At 48.9% G+C, this 21,072-nt stretch overlaps 3 pseudogenes; 1 reads left to right on the forward strand and 2 right to left on the reverse strand.

Moving 5' to 3' along the window:
• Positions 1–9,881: 9,881 nt before the first annotated feature.
• Positions 9,882–10,000, forward strand: LOC136633955 (5S ribosomal RNA; annotated as a pseudogene).
• Positions 10,001–20,468: 10,468 nt separating this feature from the next.
• Positions 20,469–20,591, reverse strand: LOC136633800 (5S ribosomal RNA; annotated as a pseudogene).
• Positions 20,592–20,924: 333 nt separating this feature from the next.
• Positions 20,925–21,041, reverse strand: LOC136633865 (5S ribosomal RNA; annotated as a pseudogene).
• Positions 21,042–21,072: the final 31 nt, after the last annotated feature.

Genomic DNA, 21,072 nt, shown 5'->3' on the forward strand with positions numbered 1-21,072 from the left:
AGAGGATTTCATGCAGCTCAGTGACGATGATCTCTTTGCAGCATTTTAGGACTTCAGCAGGGATGCTGTCTTTTCCAGGTGCCTTGCCAAAGGCAAGGGAGTCCAGGGCCACGTGAAGTTCTTCTAGGGTTGGTTCACTGTCAAGCTCTTCCAGCACAGGCAGGCACTCAATGTTGTTCAGTGCTTCTTCAGTGACTACATTTTCTCTGGAATATAGCTCAGAGTAGTGCTGCACCCAGCGTTCCATCTGCTGCGCCCGATCCTGGATGACCTCGCCTGTGGCAGACTTCAGAGGGGCAATTTTCTTCTGTGTTGGACCTAGGGCCTGCTTGATACCATCATACATCCCCTTGATGTTGCCCGTGTCAGCTGCTATCTGTATCTCGGAACAGAGCTGGAGCCAGTAGTCGTTAGCACATCTCCTGGCAGTCTGTTGGACTTTGCTGCGAGCAGTTCGGAGGACCTGCAGGTTGCGCTCACTGGGACAGGCCTTGTATGCTGCTTGAGCTCTCCTCTTTTCCTCAATGACTGGCGTCAACTCCTCAGAGTGGGCTTCAAACCAGTCTGCCACCTTGTTGGTCTTCTTGCCGAATATGGACAAGGCGGTGTTGTAAACGGTATTCTTGAAATGTTCCCATCTGTTGGATGCGTTTGCGTCGGCCGGGCCTGGAAGAGATTCCTCAAGCGCTTGTGCAAATTCCTCCACTTTTCTCTGATCCCGGGTCTTGCTGGTATCAATGCGAGGTCTTCCTTCCTTTTTCGTGTGATACAGTCGCTTTGTTTGCAGTTTCACTCTGCTGCACACCAGGGAGTGGTCAGTGTCGCAGGCAGCACCATGATAACTGCGTGTGATCTTGATGCTGGGAAGGCTGGAGCGTCTGGTGAGGATCAGGTCGAGCTGGTGCCAGTGCTTTGATCTTGGATGTCTCCAAGAGACTCTATGTTGGGGCTTTGTGTTGAAGAATGTGTTGCTGACACAGAGACCGTGATGACAGCAAAACTCTAGCAGGCGTTGGCCATTTTCGTTCATCCTCCCAGTGCCAAACTGACCTAAGCAAGTGGGCCATGAACTGTTATCAGCACCAACTCTAGCATTGAAATCGCCGAGGATGAACAATGGCTCTTTTACAGGGATTTTCTTGACAGTGGTGGCCAGGTCATCATAGAATTTGTCTTTGGCTTCTGCTGGAGACGACAAAGTTGGTGCATAAGCACTGATGAGAGTGATAGGTCCTGCTGATGACTGGAGCTGCAGGGACAAAATTCTTTCACTTCCCACAGTAGGTGGGATGATGGATTTCAGCAGGGTATTTCTGACCGCAAAGCCAACGCCATGTTCCCTGGTTTCGTTTGGTGGTTTTCCCTGCCAGAAAAATGAGGTAGCTTGTTAGTAGTAGCTTGTTAAAAGTACAGGTCTGTAACATTTCGCCAAATGCAGTCACTGACCGTGGGAGCATCAAGTCTAATATATTCAAAATAAAATATTGAAATGAATGGGGATCCACCTGAAATGGGCTCATGACTCACCAAGTGGGTCCTGACCCACAGTTTGAGAGCTCTAGAGAATCATTCCATTTTTTTTTTTATGTTTCCCCATGGGGCCAAAGCACTTTGGGAAAGCAGGCAATCTAAAAAACTGGCAAAGAGCAAAGGGTTAAAAACACCCCTAATCTCCATACTGGTGCCATATTGGAAATTGCAACTTGGGTTGTGGGTCTAAATTCTTAAAATATATTGGGGCAAGAAGGTGTAGGTTACACAGGATGAAAAAGTTCTTTCCGTTTTCTCCACACCATGCATAATTTTATATGACTCAAACATGTCTCGCTGCTTTTCCAAGTCAAGAAGCCCTCCACATTGTGGCCTTACTTCTGCCATCCTCTGCTTCCTCCAGTGCTCCCTGGATTTAAAAAGGAAGAGGCGAACAAAGCAGAGGAGGAGGAGTGCGGAGGAGAAGAAAACAGTGGGCTAGAGTGTCAGAGATGCTCTAGCCCACTTCTCTCTGCTCCTCCATATATGTTCTTTCACTCCATTCCCTTATTTTTTTTTAAATCAAGAGGGAGCCGGACTAGGAAAACAGAAGTGGAGACAGTGCGTGAACATGGTCAGAGGCGGTGAGCAGAGACGGACGGAGGCAGCGACCTCCATCAAACTGGTGCCTGAGGCAACAGCTTCAGTCTACCTCACGGATGAGCCGGCCCTGGGCATTTATGGCTGATGGGTTCTTCCAGATATTTCATTTCTTTTACTGTTTTTCTCCTACCTGCATTTCAAGGCCAGAAAAAGTCGAGTGAACAAAGCACCTCATAAGAACATAAGAAGAGCCCTGCTGTATCAGGCCCAGAGCCGACCTAGTCCAGCTTCCTGTATCTCACAGTGGCCCACCGGATGCTTCAGGGAGCACACACAAGACCACAAGATACTTGCATCTTGCTGCCACTTCCCTGCATCTAGCATTCACCTCCTTTCCTGTGCACCTAATTCTCCCTGCGCATACGCCCTGCCCCTGCATTCACATGAACGGGGTAGGTATCTGTTTCCGGTACAAGGTGAAGTCCTCCCCTAAGAGAGGGTAGGACCAGGCTGGGGAAAGTTGCTGATGCCACTTTGCTACAGCTCAGATCAATGGTAACATTCCACTCTCAAGAACTCCAGCTGGGCTGCGCTGTGGATGGCATACCCGGGCTTAATTGTTTGCCACCGGAGAGAAGCTCCTGAACCTTGTCACCTTGGCACACAGCTCAGAAACCTGTAGAATAAAGATAACAGCCATGTTAATACTTCCTCTGTAGGATGCACAACAGGGTCAGCCATTGTCACAAAGAGAGAGAGAGAGAGAGAGAGAGAGAGAGAGAGAGAGAGAGAGAGAGAGAGAGGCAATATACAGAGTGATGGATCATCTGTCGATATAAACAAGAATTGATTTTTTTTAATGGCCCAGACAGCCTTAGTTGTCAGACGATTACATGTGGTCAAAATCTCTGTTTTTCCCCTGTTTTTCTGCATATTTTTTTCCTTCCTGTCACCCTGGAGAGGCTTCTATAGAGCACCCCCCAAGGGCTCCTGGGCCCTTTGGATGTACCCAGTATTGTTCCCTTGTTTTTTGACCTTCCTCTCTGGTCTGGTAAACAAAGGACTTGGCTGGGATCCCCAAAATCCGATTGATTTCCAAAAGTGGGCAAATGAAGCACTCAGGTGAACTCCCCCACCCCCGGTATTCAATCCCAGAGGTAAAACTTGGTTCATACCCATACATGTTGGCAACCTTCAGTCTCGAAAGACTCTGGTATCGCGCTCTGAATGGTGGTTCTGGAACAGCATCTAGTGTGGCTGAAAAGGCCAACTCTGGAGTGACAATCCCTTCCACACTGGGAGCAAGTGCAGTCTGTCCCTGGTCTGTCTCCCTGGCTGTGGGCCTTCCTTCTTTGCCTCTTTGCCTCAGTCTGTTGGCCAAGTGTCTCTTCAAACTGGGAAAGGCCATGCTGCACAGCCTGCCTCCAAGCGGGCCGCTCAGAGGCCAGGGTCTCCCACCTGTTGGGGTCCACTCCTAAGGCCTTCAGATCCCTCTTGCAGATGTCCTTGTATCGCAGCTGTGGTCTACCTGTAGGGCGCTTTCCTTGCACGAGTTCTCCATAGAGGAGATCCTTTGGGATCCGGCCATCATCCATTCATACCCACAAGCTATAAAAAGTGGGATCATGTGACCCCCTCCCCTGAACATTTCCACCAAGGCAGCCACCTTCTATCTGGCTTCTCATAGCCACGGATGGTGGCCACAAGAACTATTGTCCCAGTTGCAGGACAAGATGGGCTGGGAGTGGGTGCCAGGGGCTAAGCACCATGCTTTATGCCCAACTGCCAGAATGTGACTTCCTCCTACCTACACTGTTGTCACCTCCTCAACTCCCTCCTTCATGGACCTGATCAATATCATCCTCCAGCATCTGTGGAGGAAAGCATATCCATCATCTTAGGCACCAGGAGGTCTTTGGCTGCTCCACTGCCAAACAGTGCATGTCCCTGGTACCCTCTTGGACTCACTCCCTTGCTATCCCTGCCACATAAGAGATGGGAGCCCATGAGTTGGGCCCAAGGACATGGTGTATCATGTCCTGTTTCTTTAAGCTCAGCAGCAACTGTTACCCTGCACATGCCTGATCTTGTCTGATCTTGGAAGCTAAGCAAGGTGAGGCCTGGTTAGTACTTGGATGGGAGACCGCCTGGGAATACCAGGTGCTGTAGGCTTATACCCTAGTCTTTCGAGACTGAAGGTTGCCAGCCATCTCCCTATACTGAACACTATCTCCCGATCTTGTCTGATCTTGGAAGCTAAGCAGGGTCAGGCCTGGTTAGTACTTGGATGGGAGACCTCCTGGGAATACCAGGTGCTGTAGGCTTATACCATAGTCTTTCGAGACTGAAGGTTGCCAACCAGTCTCTCAGGGGGACCAAGGATAGTACTACCTCTTGCTGAAAGTGAACCCTGGCTTAGGGAAGGAAGTTGGCAACAAGGACCAACATTATTATTTTCTCCTGGCTCTCTAATAAGGAACTATAAGCTAAATGCTCTCCATCAATACCACCTGTGACTCACAATCGAAACAGGCTCACATACAGCAAGTCCTCACTTATCATCTTGTTTTAAATCATTCCATTTGAAAGTTGATGAGAAGAAAAATTCCTGGCTGGAACCACTGTCTTGGTGGAGTTTGCACATTCTCCCAATGACTGCATGGGTTTTCTCCAGTCTGGGAAGTTCATATTTACAGGCATGTCCTGGTATCCACAGGGGTTCTGTTCTGGAACCCCCCACGGAAACCTGAATCTGCAGATACCACGGATGCCCCCTGACCTCTGGAGGCTTTTCTGAGTCCTGGATACAGGGCGGATGCAGGAGGACCACGGACGCGACCACCCCCAAGCCCTCTCCGCACCCGCTGGAGGCTTTTCTGAGCCCTGTAGAGGCTGCACACATCCACCCCTGCGGCCTCTGTGGGGCTCAGAATGGTCATTCAGGCCAAAAAAAGTCACTTCCAGTTTTACAAAAAAAAGCAGAAAGGACTTTTTTTTGGCCTGAACACACCGTTCTGAACCCCATGGAGGCCACAAGTGGATGTGCACAGAAAAGCCGAGTGGTGCAGGGGCAGGGTGCTGACCCCCTCGATCCGCGGTCCCCTGCATCCGTCCCATGTCTGCAGATATGGAATCTGTGGATACAGGGCCCACCCGTATTTCAATGTTTAATATTAGAAGTGTTTGGGGTTTTTTATTTAGAGGTTCATGAACATTTTTGGGACCAGAAATATGCTGTAGGAACTTAATAATAACAACTTTATTTTAATAACTTTATTTATACCCTGCCCTTCTCCCCAAAGGGACCCAGGGCGGCTTACAACGGTTAAAAACAGATTAAAACATGATTTAGCAAACAGATAAAAACATAATAACACATTAACAGATATCATAAAACAGCAGTCAGATAAAAGTCAGGTAAAAAAGAGCATATAGCAGCAGATCATAAGGAATCGGGCCAGTAAAAACTACTAAAAGATATAGAAAAGATGTTAAAAAGGCCATGAACTCAGAAGGCTTGTTTGAACAGAAGGGTCTTCAGGCCTTGCTGAAAAGTCTCAAGAGAGGGAGCCATTCTCAAGTCAAGAGGAAGGGAGTTCTATAATGTTGGTGCCACTACTGAGAAGGCCCTATTTCTTGCCGCCGCCCCATGTACCTCCTTAAGCGGCGGCACTTGTAAAAAGGCCTTCTCTGATGACCTAAGAGGACGAGCCGGATTGTGCGGAAGTAGGCAATCTCTAAGATACCCTGGCCCAGAGCACTATAGGGCTTTAAAGGTCAAAACCAGCACCTTGAATTGGGCCCGGAAACGAATGGGCAGCCAATGTAGCCCCTGGAGAAGCGGAACTTAGCTCTTGTTTGCGTATATCAATTAGCCTACAGTAAAATTGGTTTTGTTCTAAGTTGTTTTGCTGAAAGTTGCCGTTTCCAAGAACCCATCGACAACTTTTAAGTGGAGAGCTTGCCGTAGTTGAGGCAGATTTTATCCAGAATCTGCCTGCTCGAAGGAAATAATTCATCTAAGGTGAGGTGTCCAAGCCCACTTGGCACCAAAGCTGCTGTCTGGTTTCCCCTCCAGGGTTAGTAGCCGTTTGGAGGAACAAATGACTTTGATCAGAGCGTGGGAGGAAAGAGCCCAGCATTCCCTCTGCCAGCACTGCTTCCCCAATCAAATTAGCAGCCGCCTTGAAGTTGGAAGAAAGCAAGAGATACCGATCACTGTCACATCTCCTTGGGCCTGGGCCCTCAGCCACACAGCCTGGATCTTGTTAGATGAATTAAAGGCAAAGAGTGTTTGTTCTTTTGATCCAAGACGTACTAGAAAAATATAATTGACTTACCATATGTTATCATACTAGGGGCTCGATCCTTATGGGACTTAACAGCACTGATACAGTGGTAATACAGCCCCTTGGTAAGGAACAAATGCTTCCTTGCCTTGAGGAGGCCTCTGTGACTGCCACCCCCATCGCAGGGTGGCGCACATGCCCCATTGGCATGGCTGCATCAGTGCCAGGAAGTTGCATAGGATCAGGCCCTTAGTGAATCAAAATAAGAACCGAAGAACAGCCCCACTGGATCAGGCCATAGGCTCATCTAATCCAACTTCTTGTATCTCACAGTGGCTCACCAGATGCCTCAGGGAGCACACAAGACAGCAAAAAAACCTGCACCCCGGTGCCCTCCCTTGCACCTGGCATTCTGACATTCTGCTGATGGACCTCCAGGGAGAAGAACATAAGAACAGCCCTGCTGGATCAGGCCATAGGCCCATCTAGTCCAGCTTCCTGTGTCTCATGGCGGCCCACCAAATGCCCCAGGGAGCACACCAGACAACAAGAGACCTGCAAGGCTTCCTGGGAATTGTAGTTAAGAACATAAGAAGAGCCCCACTGGATCAGGCCATAGGCCCATCTAGTCCAGCTTCCTGTATCTCACAGCGGCCCACCAAATGCCCCAGGGAGCACACCAGGTAACAAGAGACCTGCATCCTGGTGCCCTCCCTTGCATTGGCATTCTGACATAGCCCATTTCTAAAATCAGGAGGTTGCACATACACATCATGGCTTATAACCCGTGATGGGCTTTTCCTCCAGAAATTTGCCCAATCCCCTTTTAAAGGCATCTAGGCCAGATGCCATCACCACATGCTGCGGCAAGGAGTTCCACAGACCAATTTCACCCTGGGTAAAGAATGATTTGCTGGGGCAAATATGCCATTTTCCTGCTGCAGCGGGGAGACGTTGCCACGCATGACCATTCCTAACAGCTTCCAACGTGAACAGACGCTGCCTTGAGAGGGGTCGCAGGAGCACTGCCAATCCTCGCGTTGCTTCTCCTATCGGAAAGCTGAGGAAAATGCCACTGCGCCCCGCTCCGTCCACCCCCAACAACCCACATAATGAAAAGCCCAGCTTGTTCAATAGGCCAAGCTCTTTCTCCGCTGAAGAGCTAACCCCTCTCTGGGTGATTTTCCCAAAGCCCTGGAAGGGGGGAAGAAAAAGCCACGCAAAAGAATGTGCGGCTTGGCCCAAGGGCTCCTTCTCACACATGATTAGTGTGTTTACCCTTGTAACACGGGCAAAGGCGCACAATGGACCCTCTGAGGAGACATTTCCCGCCATTTTTGCCCCCCCCCTCATTGTGGCTTTTCACTTTCCTCTTGCAACCCCCCCCCCTTCCAACAATTTTTTCCTCCTTCTTCCCCTTTCTTGCAAGGAGATAAAAGGCTGAATTTGTGAATCACTCCATCACAAAGGACGCAACCACAAAAGGCAAAGAGAGCCGGAGTCTTTCATGCCTCCTCCTTCCCCCACCCGCCGTCCCTCCACCCATGAAAGGACTTGGGCCCATAGGTTGAAGAAGAAAAAGCCCTTGGCGGTGCAAATGATTCCCCCTCTCCCCCCCCCTATTGTGGAGGTACACGGCCCGCAAGCAGGAGGAGGAGGACGGGGACACCGCTGCAGCGAGGGGCTTAAAGGAAACAGCAGCTGGGGGATTCCAGAGGGCCGCCACATCAAACCGGCAGGCAGAGCTAATGGCCAAAGTCTTGGGCGTCCCTGAGGGCTCCGGCCCTTGAACTCCAAGAACTCTGGTTGCAAAGCAATCCTTCCCAACCGGGGCCGAACAAGAAAATTAGGGCACAATAGCGCACAGGATAGCAGGTGTTTCAAGGCTATAGGTCAATGTGCCCTCCGACATTTGGAGGAGGCCAAATAGCCGTCCCGGTTCTCAGTGTTCAGCGAACAAGAGTTGGCGGCCAGGCTAAGAGGCCTATCTTTTCCCCTCTTTGTGCAGTGCCTCGATCACTGGGGGACGGGACGGGGGGGGACTTAATTATATACACGAAATCATGGTTATTATTTTTGTCGTCCGCGAACGCAGTGCTTCCCAAACTTTTTAGCGCCGGGACCCACAATGACAGTCTATTGCGACCCACTAGACCAGTGATTCTCAACCAGTGGTACCACCAATGACACTTGAGGTGGCGTCTGGCAGTACTTGTGGGACCATTGTTGTTGTTGGCAACCTTCAGTCTCGGAAGACTCTGGTATCGCGCTCTGAAAGATGGTTCTGGAACAGCGTCTAGTGTGGCTGAAAAGGCCAATCCAGGAGTGACAATCCCTTCCACACCGGGAGCAAGTGCAGTCTGTCCCTGGTCTGTCTCCCTGGCTGTGGACCTTCCTTCTTTGCCTCTTTGCCTCAGACTGTTGGCCAAGTGTCTCTTCAAGCTGGGAGAGGCCATGCTGCACAGCCTGTCTCCAAGCGGGCTGCTCAGAGGCCAGGGTTTCCCACCTGTTGAGGTCCATCCCTAAGGCCTTCAGATCCCTCTTGCAGATGTCCTTGTATCGCAGCTGTGGTCTACCTGTAGGGCGCTTTCCTTGCACGAGTTCTCCATAGAGGAGATCCTTTGGGATCCGGCCATCATCCATTCTCACGACATGACCGAGCCAACACAGGTGTCTCTGTTTCAGCAGTGCGTACATGCTAGGGATTCCAGCATGTTCCAGGACTGTGTTGTTTGGAACTTTGAACATAAGAAAAGAAGAAGAGCCCTGCTGGATCAGGCCATAGGCCCATCTAGTCCAGCTTCCTGTATCTCACAGCGGCCCACCAAATGCCCCAGGGAGCACACCAGATAGCAAGAGACCTGCAAGGCCTCCTGGGAATTGTAGTTAAGAACATAAGAACAGCCCCACTGGATCAGGCCATAGGCCCATCTAGTCCAGCTTCCTGTGTCTCACAGCGGCCCACCAAATGCCTCAGGAAGCACACAAGACAAGAGAAGACTGGCATCCTGGTCCCATCCCTTGCATCTGGCACTGACATCTGGCATCCCCTTGGACACCTGCCCCTTGGACACATTAATTTGGGGGTGTGAAGATGACCTCATACCACAGGTTAGCATTCCAGTTAACTATTGGGCTTGGCATCAGAAACGTATAGTGACAGGACCGTTGCTTTCCGGACAACTGAGTCCCAGTCAGATGCATCCTGGAATTGGACATTTGTGTCCATTTCTTTATTTTTTGTCTTCCCAGACATTTGTGTTCCAGTATATGTATATTTATATTAGATGTACTTTTTAATTTTTTAAACCCAAAAGGTCAGGGTTTAGGGCTGGGGTAAGAGGCTTGGCACATATAAGATCGGGTTCGTTGCCCAGTTAGAGTTTGTTTGTTGCCCGGTTGTAGTGGGATGCAAATAACCAGGAAACACACACACAGAAGCCCATTTGTGAATGCCCGTGGATATCAATGATCGGGATGCATTTGACCAGAACATTGACCATTGTGTTCTGGTCAAATGCCTCCCGATCTGTTACGCTGCACAGGCCCGATCTCGTCTGATCTCGGAAGCTAAGCAGGGTCAGGCCTGGTTAGTACTTGGATGGGAGACCGCCTGGGAATACTGGGTGCTGTAGGCTTATACCATAGTCCTTTCGAGACTGAAAGTTGCCAACCATTGGCATCCCTGGGCATTCACATATGGGCTTGTGTGTCCAGGATGCAGATACCATAGCACCAAAGTATATACCTGGCAGCTGTGTGTACAGGCACTTCTGAGTTAAAAATGAACGCACAAAAGTGAACTGTCGCGGTTCACCCTGATGTGAACCACAACGGTTCACTTTTGCGAGTTCACTTTTAACACAGGGCTCCTTTGCCGGGAAGGCTTGTCTTGGTACAGCTTGCTGTGCCTTCTTGTCTGCCTGCCCTGCCCCCAAGCTTCTCACCCCGCTCTGCTCCGTGCATCTGTTTGGGCCCCCACAGCTTTCCAGTGGCTGGCTGAGCTCCTGACAGCTGGGGAAGGCAGAACTCACCAGCGCATAGCGACAAATTCTTTACATTCATTGCTACTTTACAACCTCTGAGAAAAACGACCCAAGATTTGGAGTGGAGAGGGGGGGGAGAGCCAGGCAAAGCAGCCTTTCTTGAAGGCTTATTATTTTTTTTTTAAAAGCACAAAAAAAAAAAGAAACCCTCTCATTAGCACAGGACCATCTCTGGAGAATACCAACTGCTTCCAGACCCACCTGCTTTGCTAAATAATGTGCAATCAGGCCTACCACAATGTTAGTTTGCCATCTTTTTTTCCCTGGCAGGTCTCCCGCGTCTTTAATCAGCAGGCACGACGGGCGGAAATTAAACAGGTGAAGTTTTATCCCCTCAATCCTATCCAACTTTTCAGTGTTACAAGGTTCAAGAAAGCAAGACTCAGGATTCAAGCGTGATCGTTTGCAGGCTTTATTTCGTTGCAAGCAATGGGCATCTCAAGGGACTCATGTCCAAAGCACTGAGATCAATTTCCCAGTGTTAACTGGACCCTTTTTAGACCATTCTGGGTCCTTTGTTTGAAAATCTGAACTTCCCATTGGCTGAAGTTTGACATCATAGACGGGGCTAGCTCTTAATAGGCTATCGATAACTTTAGAGACACCTGATAGGCTTATTCCAGGTTACAGTTCCCATAAAAGGTAAAATTAAACATATTGAATTACAAAGTTTTCAAGAACCAACAGGGTTAGCTATAATATCATTTTATCTAGTACTGACCCAGTACTGACCCTTACTTGCATCCATCAATCCAATTAGGAGCTTCCTTGACAGATCTCCGTACCATCCTCATTAAGAGATGACACAATGCTCAAAGACAGGTGTGAAGACCTCACCTTTGGCAGAACTTCAGACCCATTTCTTGGCATACATCCCCTTCAAACTCATCCTAATTAGGATGGCCTTGCTTGAGCCACCTATCTTATCTCTTCTGCATTTCTTCTCCTGGTTTTAGTAAAACACTATGGGGCCCTCTGTGAAGCAAAGACCTTTAAACTTCCTTTAAGAGTTTCACTAAAATCAAACATTTTGATTTCTATGTCTTAATTCTATATATTGTGACCACTTACCTTGAGTCCATTGGTATTAAGGGATATGTCTTTTGCCCTAAAAAGCATGAAAGACATTGGCAGGCATAGTGGTGTATATCCTTGCCAGATGCAAGGGAGGGCACCAGAATGAGATCTCTTGTTATCTGGTGTGCTCCCTGGGGCATTTGGTGGGCCGCTGTGAGATACAGGAAGCTGGACTAGATGGGCCTATGGCCTGATCCAGTGGGGCTGTTCTTATGTTCTTGCTAAGAAGTGAACTCATTCCTCTTCAGTGGTTGCCTAGCACCTGCTAAAGTGTAATCTCTCTGAACTAAGGCTTCAGCCAGCTTCTTTGCTCTCTTAAACATTTCAAGTAACTTTTAGTCCCCTATGGCCTGCCTCTATTTCAGTTGCAATTCAAACAAAGAGTCTCCAAAAGCAGAAGTTTCCTGATACTTTCCACTCTGTCCCTTTCATCTTCTTGCCCTCTCATTACTTTCAGAGGGGAGTAGCCTTGTCTCACTTTGACTTGTTCAAGGATGCTTGCTTATCCGATTAAAATGTGTGCTGTCTTCTAAAGTTCATCTCTTGCAGGCGTCTGTGGTGAGCTAGCGAGACGCTTTGTTAGTTTGCCAAGAAACATTGCCAACTGATAGCAGAGCGGTTAATGAGCAGAGAAGCTTTCCCCTAAGTTCATGCTTTTCTGTCTTCTTCTTGCCTTCCCCTATGCTAATGTTGACATAGAAATACCCGTGAAGCCTTCCTGCAATGTTAAAGCTTTTGTCTGTTCTTAAGACTTTTCTAAAATCAAGCAGCAAAGGTTGCTTAAGACTTACTTCTAATGACTACTATGTCCCCATATACTTCCCCATATATGTTGGTTAAACTTTAGGGCAGGGGTGTCCAAAGTTTTTGGTAGGAGAGCCACATCATCTCTCTGACACTGGCCGGGGGGGGGGAATTAATTTACATTTAAAATTTGAATAAATTTACATCAGTTTACATACATGAATATATTAAAGATGAAGTTATATGAATGAATGAAGGTCTTGCAATAGCTCAAGGCCTATAAAAGGTCTTGCACAAAGCAAGGCTGGCCTTTCCTTTGCTGCCGCTACTGCATCACAGACATGAAACAGCAAGCAGTGGAGGGAGTCCTCATCCCACAGCTCACGCAAGAGGTCAAACAGTTGCCCTCATGCTAAGAGCAGTTGCGTCGGGCCAGTGCGGGCTCCAGCAAGTCTCCAGAGGACCAGAGGCTCATTGAAGACTGGGGGCTCCCTGAGGACTGCATTAAGAGTCCTCAAGGGCTGCAAGTGGCCCCAGAGCCGGGGTTTGGGCACCCCTGGTCTAGGGTCAAGGGTCACCGTGCCTCACCAGCACCGATGCAGCCACAATGCATCCCCAAGGTAAAGGAACAAATGTTCCCTTACCTTAAGGAGGCTTCCAAGACTGCCCTCCCCCACACTAGGATGCAGCCCATGACCTGTTGGCATGGCTGCATTGGCACTGGAAAGTTGGGATAGGATTGGGCCCTGAATCTCCACGCCACCCTAGGTAAGATTCCACCTCTTTTCTTTCTGCCTGTCCTGCAGCTTGTAAAAGTACAGGAGCTTGTCCAGAAAAAATAGGGAGGGAGAGGATTCACATTCTCGGGAGGAAGCGGAAAGACAGGCAACCAATTTCTAGCTGATGTTTACTCATTAAGTGTGGGGACCCTTCCAAAGGTAAGGACTGTGACCAGGTGAAAATCCCTGAAGAGTGAAGAGTCAAACTTTTTGAATATCTGAATAAGGGGAGAGGAGGTTCCCTCTGCTTACTGAAAAAAAAAAATGTCTGCGTTCACTGCATTGCTTGCGATCTATAGTTGCTGCAGTAAACAGACATAGAACCAGGGCTGGCCCATCCATGAGGCCAACTGAGATAGTCGCTTCAGGAAGGAGATAGGCAGGGGCACCCACCTGTGATCACCCTACTTGCCACCCTACTGTTGCTCTTCCCACTCCCTGCTTGGAAAAGGATGCTCTGATGCTCTAGCCCAGGGGTGTCCAAAGTTTTTGGCAGGAGGGCCACATCAGCTCTCTGACACTATGTCGGGGGCCGGGGGAAAAAAGAATTAATTTACACTTAAAATTTGAATAAATTTACATAGGTATACATAAGTGAATATATTAAAGATGAACTTACATGAATGAATGAAGGTCTTGCAATAGCTCAAGGCCTATAAAAGGGCTTGCACAAAGCAAGGCTGGCCTTTCCTTTGCTGCCGCTGCTGCATCACAGACGTGAAACAGCAAGCAGTGGAGGAAGCTCTCATCCCACAGCTCACGCAAGAGCTCAAACAGCTCAAATAGTCGCCCTTTCGCTGAGAGCAGTTGCGTCGGGCCAGTGCGGGCTCCAACAAATCTCCGGAGGGCCAGAGGCTCATTGGAGACTGGGGGCTCCCTGAGGACTGCATTGAGAGGCCTCGAGGGCTGCAAGTGGCCCCAGGGCCGGGGTTTGGGCACCCCTGCTCTAGCCCACCACTCTCCTTTCTTCCACACTCCCTCTTCCATTTCATCCCCCTCTTCCTTTTCCAGTCTGGGGAGTGAGAGCAGCAGAGATTGGTACATCAGCTGATAAGTGGGGGGGATGGGCAGGCCCCAAAAAGAACTGGTGAGCTGGTGTCTTGATAAGATGTTCAAGTGCAGACCCTACACGCTCGTAGCTGGTAGGTTGTGCTGAATGTCTACTGAGGGTGAAAAGGGCCAAGGCTCGAAGAGAACATGCTTTGCTCACCGAATATATCAAGTTCAACCCATGATACCCTGAATCCCAAAGGTCCTGGCAAAGACTCCTCCTGTATGGTACCTTGGAGAGATGCAGGCAGCCAGTATAGGAAACACTGAGCTTGAAGGGCTGAAGGGCTGACCCAGTAGAAAGCAGATGCATGTCTGAAACCCACCAACTAAAGTGTTCAGGAAAGGGCCATAGTTCCGTGGTAGGGAACTGCTTTGCTCTCAGTTCAATCCTTGGCATTTGGTGTTGAAAACAAACCCTTGTCTGATACCCAGTTAATATAGGCCAGTGGTTCTCAAACCTTTAGCACCAGGACCCACTTTTAAGAATGAGAATCTGTCAGGACCCACCGGAAGTGACGTCATGACCGGAAGTGACATCAAGAAGCAGGACAATTTTGAACAATCCTAGGCTGCAATCCTACCCACACTTACCCAGGAGTTAAGTCCCATTTGCGATCATTGTTAAAAGCATCTTCATAGTAGCCTGTTAAAAGTACAGGTCTGTAATATTTCTCCAAATGCAGTCACAGACCATGGGAGCATCAAGTCTAACATATTCCAAATTAAATATTGAAATGAATGGGGGCCCGCCTGAAATTGGTTCGCGGCCCACCTAGTGGGTCCTGACCCAGAGTTTGAGAAACAGCGATGTAGACAGTATTAAACTAGAGCAGGGGTCTCCAAACTTTTTGGCCAGAGGGCCGCATCAAATGCCTGGCACGGTGTTGAGGGCCAGAAAAAAATCTAAATATAAAATTTATATAAATAAATTAGAAATGGAACTCAGATGAGTGAATAAATGAATGAATGGGCTCATTCGCTCAACCTCTCTGGCCCTTGGAACACCCTCCAAGATGCAGCCAGAGCACAGTTCCAGTCATGTTTAGCAAAGTGGGCCAGGAGCTTTCAGGGGACAAGAGGCTCGCCACGGGCCGCATCTGGCCCCCGGGCCGGGGTTTGGAGACCCCTGAACTAGAGGAACCAAGCATATGACTCAGTAAAAAGCGGATCTATGTATGTACAAAGATTCCACACACAACATCTGAAGAGTCTTTGGATTCCCAACTTTTGCTCTTTCCCTTCTTCTCCCTCTTGTCTTTCTCTCCTGTTTTTATTTTTGACCCCCCCTCCCCGATTTTCTGCTTGCTGTTTGGCTAATTGGCTGCACCTGCCGGGCCAAACCATAAAATTGGAGAAGGCCGACCATGGCCGACTGATTTAGATAGGCTCAACCTCCAGATTGTTTAGATTAGTGTAACCCTTTGTCACGGGTTCTCACAGGTTCCCAGGATATGGCTGCACCAGAGGCAGTCTCACTAGCCAACCCTTTGGGGGGGGGGGAAACTGGGGGACATGATTCAGACATTCAGCAGCTTCTTATAGGTGTCTGGGCTTACCGGATTGCTTTTTAAGCAATCCTTTTGGAGTCCCTAAACAGCTCGCCCAGCCTATGGCGCAGTGGTTCTCAAACTGTTTAGCGCCGGGACCCACTTTTTAGAATGACAATCTGTTGGAAGTGATGTCATTAACCTGGAAGTGATGTGATGGCCAGAAGTGGCATGATCAATTTAGGCTTCAAGTTTAAGCCAAAGGTCCCATTACACAATGAGCTTGTGCTGTTATTTAGCATATTATTATTGTTGGCAACCTTCAGTCTCGAAAGCCTCTGGTATCGTGCTCTGAAAGGTGGTTCTGGAACAACATCTAGTGTGGCTGAAAAGGCTGATTCGGGAGTGACAATCCCTTCCACACTGGGAGCAAGTGCAGTCTGTCCCTGGTCTGTCTCCCTGGCTATGGGCCTTCCTTCTTTGCCTCTTTGCCTCAGACTGTTGGCCAAGTGTCTCTTCAAACTGGGAAAGGCCATGCTGCACAGCCTGCCTCCCAGCGGGCCGCTCAGAGGCCAGGGTTTCCCACCTGTTGAGGTCCATCCCTAAGGCCTTCAGATCCCTCTTGCAGATGTCCTTGTATCGCAGCTGTGGTCTTCCTGTAGGGCGCTTTCCCTGCATGAGTTCTCCATAGAGGAGATGGCTTGGAATTCAAACACGCCAGCTTTGAAGTCAAAGCAGAAAGTGCATCCTTCTCCAACCACACAGTCCTCACCAGTGTCCCCATGTATTCCCCATGTCCCCAGTGTCCCCATGTATTCATTGCAAAGCACTATGCCTCTCGCCCACCAGGAACCTACCCTGCAGCTCTCTCCTCTGTATTTTCAGCTCTGTTTATTCAATGGTGGCTGAGCTAGACCCTACACAACCCACCTAAATTTGGGTCATTAACTATTTACCCACAGACTGAGAAATGCTGCTATGTCAGGATCTCAAATGCCCAGGTCAGGCTTTGTGGGAAACCGGGTACAAAGAATACACCAGACTTGCCAGGTGAGATACAGTCAGCCTCGTGGATGGGCCGATCCTGCAGATGAATGGATACGTTTTGTATCCATCACATCAATTTTGGTCCTCAGGCTTTTGCCTTATGACAAAAAAGAGAGAAAAACTGAATTTTGAACCACACACTCCTTCGGGATATCAGCCAGTCTCTCTCTCTCCCCCCTGTCCTCCTTATCAAATCCCTCTTCTGCGGGATTAACATTTCATCGATGCAGCAAAACAGCATATATAAATAACCAACCTCCCCTAGAACCAATTCAAATATACAAAGAGACTGGGATGAGAAGATCCATATGTTTCCTTATTGGTTTTTACTTTAAGTGCCTTGCTACCTCCTCTCCCAGTGGAGATAGCTCTTAAAGCCATGCGCGCCTGCAATCCTGGTTGTGCGGTTGTCGAGAAATCACGGTTACTGACTTGTGAGTGTGCCTGTGTGAGAGAGAGAGTTTGACTCCAAGAAGAAACCAGATATTTGGTTCCCACGCAGAAGCAAAGGCACAGAAAAGAAACATACATTCCATATTGGCAGGGTCTCATTTTTGGCTCATGCTCGCTTTTCACTTAACATATAAATGGGGCCCATATACACTGTGAATGTTGGAAGCTGCCTTATTCCAAGTCAGACGTTGGGTCTTTCTGGCTCAGTGCTGTCCACACACCCTCTGCAAGATTTCAGAAAGAGATCTTGGGCCAGCCCTACTTGGAGATGCCAGGGAATGAACCTGGGTTTTAGGCAGGGGTCCTTCTTTCCCATCCATACCTGGTGATGCTGCCAGAGATTGAATCTAGGCTCAATCGTTGAGCTCAGCCACGAAAAGCCACAAAAGGTAAGCACATGTGAAGGCCTTAGGAGTGGACCTCAACAAGTGGGAAACCCTGGCCTCTGAGCGGCCCGCTTGGAGGCAGGCTGTGCAGCATGGCCTTTCCCAGTTTTGGCCAGAGGGCCGCATCCGGTCTGTCACATTTCCCCAAATGCAGTCCCATGGGGGCATCAAGTCTAATAGATTAAAAATAAAATATTGAAATGAATGGGGACCCACCTGAAATTGGCTCACGATCCACCTAGTGGGTGGCGACCCACAGTTTGAGAAACACTGTCTTATACCATGTCCTGATGTTCAGCTGATGGAGACTCAGCTGGTGGTAGGACTGCTGTTTGTGGATTCCCTTCTGTCTCAGAACTAGTTAGCTCTTTCACTGGTCACTTTTAGGCAGTGACATGTTCTGTTTAACCTTTCTTGAGTACCCTTGATTTTGCCGTATTTGGGCTGTTCTGGTTTGGGTGATCTGGTTCTGTTCACTGTTCTGCCGTTGTTTTATTGCAATGTATTTTTTTTAAAATCAAATATTGTAAGCCAATACCTTAAACGGGATCAGAAAGCGGCACATCAACTTTTAAAATAAACAGCTAAACAGAGGACGGCTAAATAGAGGAATGAATATGTGTGCGCGTCCCAACCCGAGCATGAGAAGTTCGTGCCTACTTTCCGGTTTTGCCTATAGAGGTGGCCTGTTCTCTGTTTTCAGCTCCGTTGTCAATTACTTGGCTTGTGTTTGCCTGTAGAAGGATTACAGTTTTGGGATGATATCCATCTTTCCTCTTTCTGCTTATGGGGATGGGAATCACCACTGCCATCATTGATTCCCCCCCCACGAACCTGCCCCCTCCATGGCCTTGCTCATTCCCTTGTGGCGATTTCTCTCTCTCTCTCTCTCTCTGTGTGTGTGTGTGTGTGTGTGTGTTTATGTCTTTCTCACCACTGACTCTGAAAACTCCACCACCTGTTGCGGCTGTCCGCGCCATGTTACATTCAGATACCCGGCTTAGTTTCCTCTGTTAATGAAAACAGGCTTGGGATGGCTGTGGGAAAGTTCCAGCGTGTGGGAAGACAGTGGGGAGCCGGGGAGAGAAGAGAAAGGGGGGATGGGGGGGCTTGCTGATATGCACGATGGGGGTGGAAGCTGGCTTACTCGTTCCCCTGTTCGTTTAGGAGACAAAATGCCCACCCACAATTAGAGGGGCGAGAAAAGGAGAGGACAACAATGACTCAATTAGAAGGGAAGGCGCATAAAAGAGAAGCTTCTCCATAGTTTCTCGGTGACAGTTTCTGACACATCATATCTGTCTCATTTCTTCCTTGCAACCGGCCCACCCCCCCATTTACACACAGCCCCTCCAAAACTTTCCACCAACGGCTGAGAGACCCAGCCCCCTGACACTTTCCCCATGGGAAATCTCTGAACTAGAGTGGGAGTTGTAGAAACTTAAGTTGAAAGGGGTTCCAAGGGTCATCAGCTCAACCCGCCCCCTTCCCGACACACATCCTATGGAAAGGTTGAGAGAGACACAATGGTTTGAGAGTTAATCAAAGGTGACATGATAGAGAGTTGGTTTGCCTGTGGCATACATGTTCCGACATGAAACTACGTGAAATCCTAGCACAGAGGATGTACGCAACAGGTACAGTGAACTAAATGTGCTCTGTCCCCCTGAGGACAATTTGGAGTCTCCTATCTTTTCTTACCTTAAGCCTAGGAGAAACCCCGCTGCAGGCATGAGTTCAGAATCCTGCAAGGGAACTGTATGTAATCCTCATAAAAATAAACCTGTTAGTTCCAGCACATGTGGAAGCCTTTGTAAATCCTTGGATAAATAATGAATAGATAAATGTGCAGAGCTTTTATCCAGGAACCCAGGACTCCAGGGGATGTGCTACCAGATTTATAGATTTTTTGTAACCCATTTTCAACATTTTTGTTGAATGCAATATATCAGGGGTGTCCAAAGTTTTTGGCAGGAGAGCCACATCATCTTTCTGACACTGTGTCGGGGGCCGGGGAAGAAAATAATTAATTTACATTTAAAATTTGAATAAATTTACATAAATGAATATATTAGAGATGGAACTTATATGAATGATTGAAGGTCTTGCAATAGCTCAAGGCCTATAAAAGGCCTTGCGCAAAGCAAGGCTGGCCTTTCCTTCGCTGCCGCTGCCGCATCACAGATGTGAAGCGACAAGCAGTGGAGGGAGCCCTCATCCCACAGCTCACATGAGTGGTCAAACAGTTGCCCTCATGCTGAGAGCACTTGCATCAGGCCAGTGTGGGCTCCAGCAAGTCACCAGAGGGCCGGAGGCTCATGGGAGACTGGGGGTCCCTGAGGGCAGCATTGGGAGTCCTCAAGGGCCGCAAGTGGCCCCAGGGCCGGGGTTTGGGCACCCCTGCAGTATATAAATACATCATAACTCAGATCTACACAACTTGTGATCCTCAAACCAAATCAGTCAGTCAGCTATAGATGGTCATAGCACAGTGGAAAAGCATATGATACAAAAGGTCTGAGTTCAGTCTTTGGCATCTCCCAGTACAAGGATCTCACAGGACAGAGACCATTGAGAGACACTGCCAATCAAAATAGGGAACACTGGGTTATATGCCTTGACAAAGCAGGCTCAGGTTTATCTGTTATGATGGTAGGCCTGTGCTATATCTCAGTGTCAGCGATGGACCAAGTTGGGCACTGGCCAAGGGGCCATGCCCAACAGAGGGTCCACCTGGCTAGGCTGACCCTGACCTCTGACTACAATGGGAGTGGCAGTAACCAATGCCTTATCAAGGGACACAAAAGGGGGCCCATGGAACCTGGGCCCCCCAGCAACCTGGCACCAGCACTGCCCTGTGTAAACATGCAGTTTGTTGCTTAGTAGGCCAACTTCTGTGACCCTGGTTGGTCCCCAGATCATGCAGAATACACATGTGTTTTGCAAGAAAGATCCGTGAGCAGACGTCGGCAAGATGCTGAATTCTACTCTTCTGCATGGTTGGCAACCTTCAGTCTTGGAAGACTATGGTAGAAGCCTACAGCACCCGGTATTCCCAGGCGGTCTCCCATCCAAGTACTAACCAGGCCTGACCCTGCTTAGCTTCCGAGATCAGACGAGATCGGGAGATAGTGTTCAATATAGGGAGATGGTTGGCAACCTTCAGTCTGGAAAGACTGTGGTATAAGCCTACAGCACCTGGTATTCCCAGGCGGTCTCCCATTCAAATACTAACCAGGCCTGACCCTGCTTAGCTTCCGAGATCAGACAAGATCGGGAGATAGTGTTCAGTATAGGGAGATGGCTGGCAACCTTCAGTCTCGAAAGACTATGGTATAAGCCTATAGCACCCGGTATTCCCAAGCGGTCTCCCATCCAAGTACTAACCAGGCCTGACCCTGCTTAGCTTCCGAGATCAGACAAGATTGGGAGATAGTGTTCAGTATAGGGAGATGGGTGGCAACCTTCAGTCTCGAAAGACTATGGTATAATCCTACAGCACCTGGTATTCCCAGGCGGTCTCCCATCCAAGTACTAACCAGGCCTGACCCTGCTTAGCTTCCGAGATCAGACGAGATCCGGCATGTGCAGGGTAACAGTTGCTGCTCTTCTGCATGGTTCACATAAAAACCCACAGG

The sequence above is a fragment of the Tiliqua scincoides genome, chromosome 13, assembly GCF_035046505.1.
Source record: "Tiliqua scincoides isolate rTilSci1 chromosome 13, rTilSci1.hap2, whole genome shotgun sequence".
Classification (NCBI taxonomy): domain Eukaryota; kingdom Metazoa; phylum Chordata; class Lepidosauria; order Squamata; family Scincidae; genus Tiliqua; species Tiliqua scincoides.